Below are 16491 nucleotides of genomic sequence, written 5' to 3'. Positions count from 1 at the left end.
TTGCTGTGAGCTGATGTGAATGGCAGGATGGGATTCTGTGCAATAGACTCGTAACACCAGCACGTTTGGGCCTCAAGGAAGCGAATCCTCAGGTCTAGGGACCTGATCACTATGTGATCGAGCCTCATCTAGGTTTGATCACTAGTCACATCATTGTGCTATCAAACCTGATCTAGGTTTAATCACTGTGAATTACCAACTAGACTAGTCTACAGCTTTACTAAGCTACAGCATGTTGCAAAAGGGTCAGTTTCATTTCTGTTTGGCACCCAGAATGCATAAAATAGTTCCGAATCTTTGTTTGCTGCATGACTGTATTTACACTGTATTTTTGCAACAGATTCTACAAGCTTTCTCTCCTACTGTTTGCAGAAAGGGATTGTAGATCTCGATTTCACAAGCCTGATTACTAGCCAGAGCGCAATTATTACGGAAGAACGACACAAGGCAGACCTGGGCCATGGCTGCCCTTAGCGGGCATGATAACTTTACTCGCACGGGAAAATCTACACGATGTTGGTGATTATGATGATGACTGGCGCATAGCGAGTGGGGAAATTCAACAGCAATTCTTCTTCCACTGTGTGCGGTATCCACAGCACTTGCACGGCTCAACATCTGCGGTGCCTCTTTATTGGGATCTACACGATTGGGAGAGCCCACTGTGTAGTCACGGCATTCTTGGCTTGTGTGGAAGCCCACATGCGCGGTCACGCTCATGGGCATACCAGTGAGCTGTAACGAAAGCGATATGCCGGTCTAGTTGGTATGACATAAATGGAATGAAAGTATGCTAAAGGGACAGGATGCGCAGAAGAAGACACGACACTGCGCTGCATGGTGTGTCTTCTGTTCACCCGGTCCTTTTAGCGCAATTTCATTTCAAGCTTTCACCAGCTTTGTACATTGCATTCCCTTTAGCAGGGCTTCTCGGTGTCACCTCATAGCTGGCTGAACCACCCCTTCATTTGCTGACGTTGTAATAGCGACTGTGGGGGTCCGTCGTCCCCCTGTGATGTCACAATGGAAGCAACTGCAGCTAGGGACCGATGGCACTGTATCTGAAGTTAAAATGCCTGTTACAAGCAATATTGTTGAAAAAATTCAAGGATGACCTGACCTTTATGTCCAACTATCTCCTACATTCGATGTCTGTTATGAAAGAGGTCAATTTAATGGGAAAGGTAGGGCAGCCAACTATGTGGGAGAAAAGTGTCACTTAGACTCGGTTGTCTTTTACATCCGTGCATGTCTCTTACAATGAGGCGTAACTGTAGGAATGTGTTCAGAAAAATATCATTAATTTTAAGGGTTTAGCATGGTGTGGATGGAAACAAACAAGTGCAACATTGCCAGTCTACTCTATTAAATTATGTTGTGCATGCTCCACAGGGGGACACGAGAAAAGCATTTTGCTTTTCTTTGGCAGGGCCTTTTGCGTAACGGAGTAAAGGGAGAAGCTGTAGGCCTCATGTGCTGAGGTGGCCATCGTGTGCTTATTAGGCATTATGTCGTCTGTTGCTCCCAGTGAACTGGCCGACGCTGACCGACCAGGAGGCCCAGGTGTGGGGGACGACGCCACTGAGCAGCAGGAGGAGGAGGCAGCTGAGGAGGACGTCCAGCCACAGCAGCCACTCCCTGTGGGCCGTGCTGCTACGAGGGTTCGGCAAGACCACACGCGGGCACTCATCCAGCGGGCCATCGGCACCATCGAGGCGGCCGAGGCTGACAGGCGGAAGTGTCACGAAGAGCGCCTGGCTGCTCGACGCCAGGCAGAGGAGGCGAAGAAGCTCAGGCACCAGCAGCTGATTGCTGCTCTTGACCGGGGAACGGGAAGAATAGCCGCTGCTATTGAGGGACGACGGGTGTTTTACCCTGACACATAATCAGCTCTGTAGTTTTTCATTTTTGCCCTTGCGCATTCCATTGCACTGACAGCGTGCAAGCTGCACCGCCATTTCTTGCTGGTCACGTCTACTCAGGGACGACAGGTGTCACACCCTGACACATAATCGGTTGCGCATTCTTTCATTTTTTGCCCTTGCGCATTCCATTGTACTGACAGCGTGCAAGCTGCACGTCCATTTCTTGCTAGTCACGTCCATTCAGGGACGACAGGTGTCACGCCCTGACACATAATCGGTTGCGTATTCTTTTTATTTTTTGCCCTTGCGCATTCCATTGTACTGACAGCGTGCAAGCTGCACGACCATTTCTTGCTAGTCACTTCTACTCAGGGACGACAGGTGTCACACCCTGACACATAATCGGTTGCGTATTCTTTTCATTTTGTGCCCTTGCGCATTCCATTGCATTGACAGCGTGCAAGCTGCACGGCCATTTCTTGATAGTCACAGCTATTTAAAGTCGGCGAGTTCATCACCCTAATGTGCACCATGTTTTCAGCTTTGCAATTTGTTTTCATCGTTTTTTCTCTACTGACAGCGTGCCATATGGCTGCCTATTTATGAAGCACAACTTATTTCTCCAAAGTAAGCTTTGTCTGATTGGTGCAATTGATATTTTTGTGCGTGCCAAAGGTATACCTGGCGCAAGAAGACAGATCACCACTGTAGAGGGCTGCAGACTTAGCTGCATCATGTGGGAATTTCTCACGTTCAGTGAAATCTTGCACACACTACCATTATAACTTTTTGTTTCCGTCACCAAAGCGTGTACTCTGGCCACAAAGTGAGCTCAGACAACCTTGCAAGGCACTAAATCGCCATAGTGGGATGTGTTGAAGTTGTGGTCGATGATTTATGTCCTTGCACGCCTTAAGCCAGCTCAAAATGCGCAGAATGGTGGAAGGACTGCGTAACAATGTGCGCATACCACTGGTGACTTCAAGAAAGAAACAGGTTTTGTTGGTTTCTTGGAAACCACCAATCGCAGCTGTGGGAGTACGTTTCTTTTCGTTTTTTTTTCCTACATTTTGCTGCTTTGCGGTGGCTCTCGCAAAATAGTTTGGTTTGCCTGCGTTGTCTTCTTTTTTCATCATGGCAACTCCGACCTATGTTTGTGGCTGCAGTATGTCCTTGTGGTCACTTAATGTGTCATTCTGCCTGTTTACTTTGCTAATTTTTCAGTTGTTCATTATTGCTGCAAATGTACTTTGTTTTGAGCTGTTCACACATGGTGCACATATCGAAAGGTATGTAGTTTCATTTGCTTTACCGTTTGAACTTCATCCATGCATTTGCAAACCATTGGTCTAGTCCAGCCATGCTGAACTATTGCCACTAGTTGGGAAACAGAATCCAATGCTCGTGTAATTGCTCTGTGCTGTTACGGCAAGCTACGACTGGTTCTTATATATATGGTCTAGTACCTTTTTGTGGTTAGCTGTATTCTCTGTTGACTCTGGGATGCTATTAATCTAGTCGTTCAGGTACACGCGAGGGATAGAGGCCAGTCTGCATTGGTATTGTTATGGCTACTACACGTTGGGTACGGTTCGGCAATGACTGCTCTAAGTGGTGGTGCATCAACAGGTTTTGTAAGCCACCATGTGTATTTAACACCCACAGTCGGTGTACAAGGTGATGGTGTTCCACATTTTGCAAGCGTCTGTGAAATTGGCGGCACCATTACTGAGGCCACCTGTGTTTTCCTGCGAGTACCCCATGTGTGCAGCAATTGATTCATACTAGAAAAAGGAGGTGAGGGCTGCGGTGACCCAATGTTCACCATAACGGCATGCTTTGGAATGTAGCATCCCGAATAGGTGGCCAAAACTACTTATTGTACTCGCACCCACCGCAGTGGCTAAGGCGTTGTGCTGCTGAGCACGAGGTCGCGGGTTCGTTTTCCCTCCGCGGCGGCCGCTTTTCTGATGGGGGTGAAAAGCAAAAATGCCCGTGTGTACGAGATTTCGGCGCACATCAAAGATCCCCAGGTGGTCACAATTAATCCGGAGCCCTCCACTACGGCGCGCCTCATCGCCCGCGTTGCGTCGGCGCGTTAAACCCTACAATCAATCAAATCATTGTGCCCGCTTATCTACAGGTACTGGTTGACATCGCACGCGCTCAGAGCGGAGCAGTAAGCATAAGCTCTGGTGCTCTGACAAAGTGATACATGCTTAGAGAGTTGCACACACCTGCACTGGGGCATCGTACAGCCCTTCAAAAAACAGTAATGTATGCTAATTCTCATGATATTTTGTAGTTTCCGAAGACAAAACTTCCATGCGAAGCATGTAAAAACTTTTGCTGCCCTCGTTCCACGGAGTAAAACTTCAACTGAACTTTTTCTTTCATGCATCAAGGGTTCTGGGTCCTTGTCAATTGTAGGATGCATTTTTGCCGTCTTTTTGCATGGCTACCTATATGCAAATGCGCATAACTTAGATTCAATATGTCATGCCGCTACAATAGCTCCAGCACGTTGCATCGGTGTGCTTGTGTATATTATTCCATGTTAGTGTGCAGCGTTACGCTAATTACCCCATGCACAGAACCATATTGTGTGCTTCACATACTTGGAAAGGGTATGGTGGTCCTTGCAATGTGTACGCGTCTCAGGGCGGACAATGTATTTTTGTACAGCCAAAAAAAATTGCTCCGACAGGCGCAGATAAACTTCTCACAGGCATCCATTACACTAATTGAGATACTATTGCCAAGTGAATTCATTCTTGTGGCATAAAGTTTTTTCAAGATTACATATTTACTCCTCTGCCAGCAGTGCCTTATACCGAGGTGTGTGCGCATGACTTGTCACAGCGGTGCCATGTGAATGGTTGCACTCTTTATGACATTTTTGCTCTACAAATTCACTCAGTGCAAGTCTCTTGCAATGCGCGTAAAATATTTATTAAGCTGATGAAAAACATACAAAATAAACCCTTTTATACACATTGAGCGTGTCATCTCCAGGCAGTCTTTTTACGAACGTATATTATCCAAGGCACACACAGCCAACAGGCAGGTGAAAGTAAAACAATGTATAAAATATATGCCAACCACTCATGCCATGTGCGTAACCATGAAATGGACATACACACGTACGAGATATTCTGTTGCTTCTGGACTTGCATACCATTTATCTTTCCGTGGTTTCATTAATCGACCTTGGTTTTTGCTATGGGAAATGGGTGGGCACATATTTAGTGCGACCCAACCTTTTTCCCTTAAAAAGCACAAGTTAGTGTTAGGCATTGAGTAATCACATCCCCGAAACATACTTTGCTGCGGCGTATATATGCGAACCGAAGCCACATTCCTTGTGCGCGCTGCAAGGCGCAACCAACCTCTCCCTGTGCCAGTACCATGTCTAAGCAAGGTGACAACACTAGTCACTTGTGTCTGGCGTGTTTGGTGGTAACAGTGGTGATATACTGCTGCCGCCGCCGTAGCAGTGTCCCAGAATTGCGCAGAACCACCTCTCCGGAACGCTATTGTTGGTGTTCGAGGACGTTACCAAGATGCAGCTGTTTCTTGAAGTGCCTAAATGTGCTGCTTGCTTCAAGACGTGACCATAAGTTCTTTGGGCCGCGAAAAGGCAAAGAGAAGCGAAAGAGAACCGACACACTGCATGAGCCCCTATCGCCACTAATGCTCATCCCGCAAAGGCTGCGGAGAAGCGGCGGCAGGCGGCGCAGCGAGTGCAAGCTCAAGGCGTATACATCAGTACCTCCGTTGTTGAAGATATTTGTTGTGATGCATAGAAATGGAGATACCTTATTATGTGTTTGCATAGTACTGAAGCAACGGTAACACAGTGCTTCATAGTCTAAAGCATAAAACAATGGTGGCAACAAGAGCAAGTACTATTTGCATGGTTTTATACAATAAAAAATAAAGCTGCACTGAGTAACTACAATGTCCGCAAAGGCTTTGCACTGGTTGTGTTACAGCAATACGTTGGAGGTGTTATAACTATGCTACTCCAAAGTTACACCTGATCACATTCATGCGCTTCCATTATGCACACAGTGGTATTGACAAACATCACACGCTTTATACAGTAAAGTACTACAATTTTTCCCCGACCAAACCATTTCATTGCAGGGTTAATGACTGTTCGTTTGATTTGCCACTAAAGTACGTATACGGAATTCTGATGGTTCTGATATGCAAGAGCACTGACATAATGCCGTTGGCACAGAATGGCTCATTGTAATTGGTGCAGCTGAGGTGGTGTTGGAAAAGTGTCACGAGGTACTGCTGTAAGGTTGACCGGGTCGTCGCCACACGCTTGGAATATAGTAATGTGAAACCACATGCCTGCTGTAAATGCCACAAGACGCAGTCACAGTGCTTAATGCTGAATTCTACAAACCCAAAGTACTACTCCCTGATGGACTCTTACAGAACAGCAGCGCAGTATACATCTGATGCAGTCGTTAATATTCATCCCCATGCAGCACTTTTTGCATTCAAGGCTATTGTGTCGAAGGTTCACATACATCGGTGGGACACATCAGTTGTCCAAGGGAGCAACTTAGTCTGTGCAGAGTCAAGTGTAGCACAATTTCAATGAAGCAATTTATGATCCTCTTTTCTGTAAACTGGGGCAAGCATTACAGTTCCAGGGTGTTCACCTAGCGCACAAATATTCATATCAGCAAAATGTGACAACAACAGTGCACACACTCTGCCTATAGGTAGCCGTGCCAGATGTCCTATTTCAGATTTTCTTCCCCGTCAGAAGTACTATGTTGACATTCGTCATGAAGCTGATACATTGGTGCTCCTGCTAAAGCTCTGTGGTTCTCAGTTTACTGCAGCAAACATAGCCAATATTGCTATGCACTGCTTCGTCAAACTGGCATGTTCAACCAGCACACAGGTACAACCTAAGAACGTCAATTGCTCATGTAGTTTGCCACTCTGTTGAAGCGGCAAGCTCATGACGCAAACACATGCACTTGTTTTGAAAAGAGGTAGCACTTACTGCCCGACATTTTAATTTTCTCACAACATTTGTCAACATTGCAGTAGTTTATGAGTGGCTTAAGTCAGAAAAATCGGAAAAATGACCTGTGTCACGGTAAAATACTTGCAGCACTACACTCGTCGCCACAGGGATGAACAGCCAGCTGCGGTGATGAGGTGAAAGGGCAACTTCCCTTGCTGTTTTTAACTTAACCCTCTCAACTCACCATTACACATGCAGCATATTGGTTATCCTGCGACATGCAGCTATATATTCACATGGATGGCGCAGTGAATTGCAAGTAAGCTAGCACTGATGCACTCTGGGTGGGGTATTGTCTGGTGCAGCAATACATTGAAAGTGTTTAAGCTTATCATAAGCTGTCATCAAACCTGGGAAGAAAACATTTAGCCTCATGAGCAGGCGATACATGTCGTCAAAAGCAAAATTCAAACATGTCAGCCCATCAGCAGACTCCGTCGTCAAAAAAGGAATAAAACCTGTTCAGCAGCTGCTGCCGTCAAAGGAGAAGTGAAAACATGTAGCCTCATCAGCAGGTCATGTCGTCAAAAGCAAAATTCAAACAAGTTAGCCTATCAGCAGACGCCGTCGTCAAAAACGGAATAAAACCTGTTCAGCAGCTGCTGCCGTCAAAGGAGAAGTGAAAACATGTAGCCTCATCAGCAGGTCATGTCGTCAAAAGCAAAATTCAAACAAGTTAGCCTATCAGCAGACGCCGTCGTCAAAAACGGAATAAAACCTGTTCAACAGCTGCTGCCGTCAAACGAGGAGTGAAAACATGTAGCCTCATCAGCAGGTCATGTCGTCAAAAGCAAAATTCAAACATGTCAGCCCATCAGCAGACGCCGTCGTCAAAAAAGGAATAAAACCTGTTCAGCAGCTGCTGCCGTCAAAGCAGTGAAAACATGTAGCCTCATCAGCAGGTCATGTCGTCAAAAGGAAAATTCAAACAAGTTAGCCCATCAGCAGACGCCGTCGTCAAAAAAGGAATGAAACCTGTTCAGCAGCTGCTGCCGTCAAAGGAGGAGTGAAAACATGTAGCCTCATCAGCAGGTAATGTCGTCAAAAGCAAAATTCAAACATGTCAGCCCATCACCAGACTCCGTCGTCAAAAAAGGAATGAAACCTGTTCAGCAGCTGCTGCCGTCAAAGGAGGAGTGAAAACATGTAGCCTCATCAGCAGGTCATGTCGTCAAAAGCAAAATTCAAACATGTCAGCCCATCAGCAGACGCCATCGTCAAAAAAGGAATAAAACCTGTTCAGCAGCTGCTGCCGTCAAAGGAGCAGTGAAAACATTTAGCCTCATCAGCAGGTGATGCGTCAAAATCAAACTTATCAAGCAAGGAGGCTCATTAGCACATGCTGTCGTCAAATGAAGAAAAAACATTTAGGTTCATAACGTTATGCTGTCGAGGAAAAAGCTTAGAATGTGGAACAATAACTGGCGTGCCTTACAGGCTTAGCGCAACTGCGTCCCGCAAGGCAGTTGCTGGGGCAGGTGTGTCGTGTCCCTGCAAAGGATCAGGAGGTGACACATCTGTTCCACTGTCGGGGAGAGCTTCGTCGTCGTTGAGCTGGTCGGACGCCCTCTGTGCGATGTTGTGCAGGACACAGGCTCCCAACACGGTATCGACAGAGGTTGTGGAATTGTTAGGACGTCAGTGTGCAGAAGGCGTCGGAAACGGCCCTTCAGCAATCCAAAGGCGACCTCAATTACCACTCGCTGCCCATTGTGGGCGCTGTTGAAGGCCTGCATGTGTGGCTGCCACCTTCCTGTAGCCTGCTTGTAGGGGGTCAGCAGCCAAGGTTGCAGCGGGTAGGCAGAGTCCCCAAGGAGGTACCCACCTGCACATGTGTATGTGGGAAGCTTGCTATAGAAAAGAAAACAATACAGACAAGGGAAATATTTTTATGAGGAGTGTGTAGAGAAAGAAAATGAACATGCTCATTGTATTATAAAGTTTATCTGTACACAAGTCTTCCCGAAGAAACTTTCGCTGCATCAAGTGGAACTGCATTGTTGGCAAATTAATTTTTACACATTGCAAATTTGCCTGCGCCCCCATCCAGAAATCAACCAAATTTATAGAAGTGCTGCTGTAGCACATACTTTAATGGGTAAATATGTGCTTACCTCACTACCATTTCTCTACCATTACCTATACTCGAGCTTTTGAACCTCAAAAGGGATTAAGTTCGGCATGCGTGGCAGACCATCTGGCCCAACGAAATGTGCACATTATCGCCGATACGGCATCGGCCCGAAACAGGGAGATGGCTTACATGGAATTATTAATCAGCATTTCACAATTTGCCTACGTATGCCTCTGTATTTGCGGCAGACAGTTTGCAGTTATTAGGTCGCCAGTCCTTACCTTCGCACTTGGACGCCGCGTTCTCGAAGAAGAAGCTTTCCCGCGACACACGGGCGTCGTGGGCACTCCCCGGAAACCCGGCGAACACATCCGTGAACAACATGTCCGCGTCACAGATGCCCTGCAGGACGATCGAGTGAAACTTCTTCCTGTTGTAATAGCTCTCCTCCGACTCCGATGGCCTGGAAATGCGGATGTGGCATCCATCGACGGCCCCAATGACGTCCGGCAGGGCACCACGACGACCGAGTGACGAAAACTTTATCTTCATCCTTCCGCGCTCGTCGGCGTCCGGCCACTGGATCTCTCGGGCGCTGATAGAATACAAGAATGCCAACACCCGGTTGATGGCAAGGTGCACGCTAGATTCGGCGACGTCGAACTTGTCCGCAATCCGGTACATCGCACTCTGCGTACCGATGTACGTGAGGGCGATGAGCAGGGTCTTCTCAGAGCTCATTTTTCTTCGTCCACGGTGCCCAGCAGGGTAGAATGCAGAACTCTTAAATTCAGCACCAAGCTGAGCGACCGTGGACCGTGAGAGCCTGAACATCTTGCGGAATTCAAACTCGAAGTACGTGGAGACGACCCGCTCAACGTACAGGGGCACTCGGTGCCGCTCCTCCCTCACCAGCTTCGTCAAAATCAGGAGCGCAACGTAGTGGTCGGCGGAACATTCGTCGTCGATGTCGCAGTCGCTTCCATCGGAATCTGAACTCTCAGATTCCAGCAATTCAAGCACAGCGCCAAGAGCGCGAACATCTTCCGCCGACATCTTCGAGAGCAGACGATGCCGCAGACGATTTTTCCCGCCTCTCGATTTTTGCCGGGCGCCGCCTGGCAGAGAGCGCAGAACTTCGCCGCAAAAACTGCCAGCTTACGTCACGGTGACGTCACTTCCTGTCCAATCAGGAAGTGTTCGGACTCACCGCGGACTATCCGAGACTGGTAAATCGAAGAGGCCCATTGAAAACGTCGGCTTCGCAATCGTACTCTTCATCTTCAAGATGACGGCGGTCCGCAAACAATCCGTGGGGGAGAGCAGCGAGCGCACTTCTTGCGTCGTCCGACATTGTGCCGCTGAAACCGTAGCAGACGACCGAAAAAAAAGTTGCTCCGCAGCGCTCGTCGCAGCTGGGCTCGGTCCCGGCTTCCGGTGTATCCCGAAGTGCTTGAACAACGTAATAATGACGCAACATCCTGCCCGAAAGCAAGCTTCTGGTAGCCCGCGGGCTGCCAGAAGCTGCCAGTCACAAGCAGACGACCGCGGCGGCGCGAGTCTAGCAGCGACGCGAATGTAGCAGACGACAGCGGGGCGAGTCCCAAAGCCGACGTCAGAGCCAGGGGTCGCCACTCAAACATCTCCCCTAGAGTTCCTGTATATAGCTCCCGCAGGGAGCTAAGAGTTGCGCGACCCTTTTCCACGCGCCGCCGTGATTGCGACACTCCGGTTATCCATGCCCCGCAGAGAAGCCCCCACTACGGCTGCGCCGCAGCCGCCGACGCGGCCGGCACCGCAGGAATCCAGCGTAGCCGCCGTAAGGCGCCGCCGACCGAAGCGCCCCCACCGCGCGTCGGCCGCCGTCGGAAGCGTAACGGCGAAGCTCCTTCACTCGCGACGGGCGGCTTTCCCGCAGCACTCCGGATAACAAAGATGGCGGTCGGTCGCGCAACTCTTAGCTCCCTGCGGGAGCTATATAGGAACTCTATTCTCCCCGCCATTCGCTTAACGGGCACAGGAGTATCGGGCAAAGGGACTAGTATGAATCACTTAGCGGTGCAGTCATTGACCCACCACTGCGGGAATAACTGTAACACGTGTTAGGACGCAGCGCAAGAAAAGAAAAAGGAAAAGAGTGCCAACAAATGCCAGCTTCTTTTTTTTCTTCCTCCGAAACCGTTCATTTTTTATGATGTAATCACATTTACTTTAAAGAGCGGTGTCAACCCTTTCCCGTCAGACGGCGGTGCATCGGGGTCGGTTGTGAGATGCCGTGAACGTACACGCATGTAGCGGCATCCACCACCGCTCCGTGGCAGTTTCTTCTGATGACAAAGGTTTTTCCCTCTCTCGTGGCCCTCTGAAGGTGACTGTCAGGCCTTCATGAAAAGAGCAAAAACAGCTTTAATCACTGACTACGATTGTGCACAACTGCCATAAGCCAGTATTTCCTGCATGGTGCACAACGTCAATAAATCCGTGACATAGGTTGTGCCCTGTTCGAAGTGCGACCTCGGGGGTACCTCAGACTATTTTACAACAGATGAATGGACTTTAGGCAAACTAACATTATTACTTGGAGTGCCGAAATTTGATGATCCTAATCCATGGCACTCAGCTTTTAATCCTGAGACCAGAGCCTTGGGCGACGGTGGGAGAAAAACACCATGTCAGCAACAGCTCGATAAAAATCGTCAATGTAGAGGGAGACCATTAGTGACTGCAAGGTGTACACGGCTTCACTCGATAGCCTACAACCTTGTGACGAGCAGAGCAAACTCAATAAGACTGACAAGAGAAATATCTGAGCGGATTCACCATGAGAGAAACAAATCCATTCTGGGCTGTCCATTCCTTCTTCCACATGAAGCAGCTTGCTTTCTAATGTGTTCACGTCATTAGCAACACGGAATAAGTGCTTCACGAATACCACCTGGAGAAAGATGCCAAGAAAAAAAAGGCAGCATCTCCACTCCGCGGATGATGGCGAAGGTACGGAGTACGGGGACTCGAAATGACATCCAAGTTGCGCCCCGAGTGACATCCGATTTGCGCCCCGACGGTCATTCGATTTGAGCCGGGAGTTGCACCTTTATTATTCCCTAAATGAAACTGCAACTCACGGCTCAAATCGAATTTCGCTTGATTTTCGCTTGATGATGGTAGGCCCACGGATGGACGCGGATGGACATTGGGAAGTCCTAAGATACTCCGCACCATTACAGGCGAGGGAGTAAACCGCTTGACTCTCGCGTGCTAACTCACGGTCGTAGCCCAATGGGTAAGACGACTGATACTAACTCTGTCTGGTCTACCGGACACAGGCTCGAATCCTACCGGTACCTGCGGGATTTTTTGCGATTGTGTATGCTATGCGCACGGACGCGGACGGACATTGTGCGGTCCTAAGGTACTCCGCACCTAAAATGGCAGCATCTCCACTCCGTGAATGATGGCGAGGGTGCGGATTACGGGGACTCGAAATGACATCCAAGTTGCGCCACGAGTGACATCCGATTTGCGCCCCGACCGTCATTCGATTTGAGCCGGGAGTTGCAGCTTTATTATTCCCTAAATGAAACTGCAACTCATGGCTCAAATCGAATTTCACTTGATTTTCGCTTGATGGTGGTGTGCGCACGGATGGACGCGGACGGACATTGGGAAGTCCTAAGGTACTCCGCACCATTACAGGCGACGGAGTAAGCCGCTTGACTCTCGCGTGCTAACTCATGGTGGTACCCCAATGGGTAAGACGACTGACACTAACTCTGTCTGGTCTACAAGACACAGGCTCGAATCCTGCCGGTGCGCGATTGTAAATGCTATGCGCACGGACGCAAACGGACATTGTGCGGTCATAAGGTGCTCCGCACCTAAAAAATTTTGTGCTATGGCTCTGCTAAACTTTTTGTGATAATGCGTCCTGCAAATAATATTCCTGTCTTTAAAAACTGCTGCTCCCCGTATGCAGTCTTTTCCTGGTTAAGTGCCTCCCTCGCATATATTAGGTGTGTTTAGACGTGTCCAAAAAACCTCTACCGGGCCACACGTTTTTCAGTCAGCTTCGTCAATGCTAGAGCGATTAGGCTAACACGGCGGTTACATAATTAACAGGCAGGGTGCCTTACCGATATTGAAAGACATGAAACATCAAGAGAATGCCACAACGGGCAAATGTCTTATTATAATTTAGCTTGTCAAACGAAAAACTGGACCGGGTGCTGGGGGGTGGGGGAGAAGGTGTTGGAGGGACGGGCGTATCGAAACAGGAAAATCTTGATACAAGGGAAGCTTCGGGGCACAATTGCACCACTGCTCAAGAAACAGCCGGGCTGTCATGGCCTCCTTGTCACAGCACGGGCCGGCAGTAGGATGAAGGGCGGCGGGTACAGCTTGGGCCAATCACCTTCACACTCGCCAAGGTCGCAGTCCTGTTGGTGCTGCATGAGAACAGAGTCCTTTTGTAATGCTGTTCTTTTTTGAAATATTCCGAGAACACTTACACAGCCATCACGCGACACCTGCTCTGTAAGCAGGCCTGCCCACGAATGGAATATGATATGCGGAAGGGTATATGGACTCCACAATAGCCCCAAAGCACCATTTATGCAAGGGTAACCACTCCGTCCGTAACTTCACAAGACGTGCCTACGCATCAGCAACATCTCCACGACCTAACAATGCTCCTGAATGCCGTTAAATTTTAACTTAAATGGCTGATTGCACGATTCCCCCCTCCCCGCTGACATGTCAGTTGTTTGTGGGCACCTGGCAGCTACATGAACAGTCACTTCTGTAGAACTTGCTCTTGGGATAGTTGGTCCATGATTCGGAAAAGAATTGAGCGCAAACAGATCGACAGAAGACACAGGAAGGCCAGATGGGGCACGTTCGTCTGGTAGTGGCTGCGGATGCACTCCATGATTTCAGAAGATCAAGATTGCAGACAGCAGCCGTGACCATACTGCGCGTGAAATGAATGGAGGCCTATCATATCACGAAAACGGGTAATGTGTGTGTCAGCGATACTTCGGTATGTTTGCGTGCAAAGAGTAAGCATGTTTTGATATTAAAGACGATAGTCTTGGGATACTTTAACCCAGAAATTTTGGTCTGTCTGTCTGTCTGTCTGTCTGTCTGTCTGTCTGTCTGTCTGTCTGTCTGTCTGTCTGTCTGTGACCCGATTCAGCCACCCGGCCAAAGGGAAACAAAATCTGCGCAATAATCATACTCCCAACCAAATCTTAACGTCTAGGTCCAGTGTCAATGTTCATGCTTGTCAACATTGTTGAATAAGAACGAGACATTACTCAAATATTAGACAGAAAAGAATGATATAAGTGATATTTACAGCGTTCCTTCAACAAAAATTCATAGATGCTTGATTTTTTCGAAATTAAATACTACATCCACTGCAGAAAAAAAATCCCTCCGTCGCCTGTAGAGTTCCTGTATATAGCTCCCGCAGGGAGCTCCCTGCGGGAGATATATACAGGCACTCTAGTCGCCTGCTGCCGCCCGCGCCACTATAGCTTCTGACGGCATTTTAAGAAATCAAGCGGCAACAGTTACGAAAGGTTCCACTAGATAGGTACCGCGTTCTGCTTGTAACGCACGTGCAGTAGGGCAACGGGGTTCTATAAACGTTGAAGTAGGGAGCGCGACGGAAGAGGTACAGCATGAGAGGTGATCGGGAAAGCGAAGGGAGGCATTTACTTGGCAAATGTCGACAAAGACTACCGTCTTTTGTCGAAATTTGCGACGAAAGGAGCAGATACGCGGTCAATTTTTTTCTAAGAGTGATACAGTTGAACACGGATATATCGAACACGGATATATCGAATTATTGTCTATATCGAACAGTGCAAACATCCCCTTGAAAATCCCATGCAAAAGTATAGGGCTGTTGTACACGTGTATCGAACTCCTGAGCACGAGCAAATTCGATATATCGAATTCCGCGCCGAAGGTGCCCTGAAAGTTTGCTTCCTCTGATGGGGTGGAGTTGATGATAATGTTGACTCATCGCAGGAGCTGCCTGGCTTGGTGAGACAGAGGCGGCACCCGCGACATTATGTCGCTTCGATGGCCTTCAACAGCTGTTTTCACGCTAGCGCGAGGGGCAGCTGCATGATAGCTCGAACGCGGATAGTGGTTGGGGCGAAAGGACATAAAGGAGCAAAAGAAATTGACCGAAAGCACTCTTTTTCTGTGATTGAGCTGTTTGGTGGCTCATGCAGGGGGACCGATGCGGCGTTGTTTTGTCCAAGGCATTCATTTCGGAGCAACGAAGGCGGGAATTCGTCGGGTGCAGGCTGCTGAAAAGATGTTGGTTGAAAAGGCGTTCGGAATTCCTCGAAATAGTTTTGAGGGCGATGCACCCATCTACGATGACGTAAAGGCGAATGCAGCACAACCCACCCCGGCTACTCCGGAGAGTGTCGGGTGGAAAGCGACTTCGTTGCACGCCTCCAGATGGGGGAGGTGTTCGGTTCGGATACTGAAGATAACGGCACTCAGTGCCTGACAACGTTCCCAACCGCCTACTGCAGCCGAGGGTACGTCAGCGTTATTTGCCTTTGTTGTGGCACAGTGTACAGCGTTGATTTTCTCATTTGTGGGTGTTGGTAACCTTGAAGACAATTTGGCGAACTTTACGACGCAGAAGAAAAAACAAGCGAAGCTCAAAGACATTTCAATGATAGAGTGCGGTGGTCATCATGCTGCGGTTCGGATTTTCCGTGCGTTGAGGGTCAAAACGGTAAACTACCGTTTTCCACGACTTCAGAAAACTCTCAGTGATGTGCGGAGTTGTCAGATAATCTTCAGATAGGCGTATTTTATATATAGAATTATCAATATATCGAATTCTTTTGCGATCCCCTTGGAGTTTGATATATCCGTGTTCGACTGTAATGGGTTGCGTGTACACATACTCCAATGCTCTCGGCAAAACACACAATTGTGAGTTATAGTCCCGTCTGGCCTTTGTGTCTTCCGTCGGTTTGCTTGCGCTCAATTCTTTTTCGAGTTACTTCTGTGCTGATACCGCTTTCCGGCTGAGGCAAGTGGGCAGGTTGATGCACCACAAATGAACGCCCGTGTATTGTAAAAGATAGCTACCACGCGAAAATATGAGCCTGTCTTTTACGCATTAACTTTGTTTGTAATGGAAAACGCTACCTCTGCCCATGGCAAGAGCATAATTTTGTCTTCCTTGCTGGCTCTTTTGTACAAGTCCTGTCCTATGGAATAAAGCCAGACGTAAAAAATGCATGCAGCGCACAAATTCGGCCAGCCACTGGCGACGTCATCCACAAATTCAAATCCCTTTTACGATATTTTAGGCGTTGCCTACGATTGCCGTTTCGCCCTGCGGACCCGATTACGGCTACAAGACCAGTGAGGGGAGCCTCCACATTTATGGTTTCATGGTTGAGAGCTGCCATGATAAGTGAACGAGGAAACCATTTTAAGAACGGAACACA

Source organism: Haemaphysalis longicornis, unplaced genomic scaffold, assembly GCF_048455015.1.
Source record: "Haemaphysalis longicornis isolate Haplotype H1 unplaced genomic scaffold, Haemaphysalis longicornis Haplotype H1 scaffold_1, whole genome shotgun sequence".
Classification (NCBI taxonomy): Eukaryota; Metazoa; Arthropoda; class Arachnida; order Ixodida; family Ixodidae; genus Haemaphysalis; species Haemaphysalis longicornis.
The sequence above is the reverse complement of the archived record's forward strand: the minus strand, read 5'-3'. Positions refer to the sequence as shown.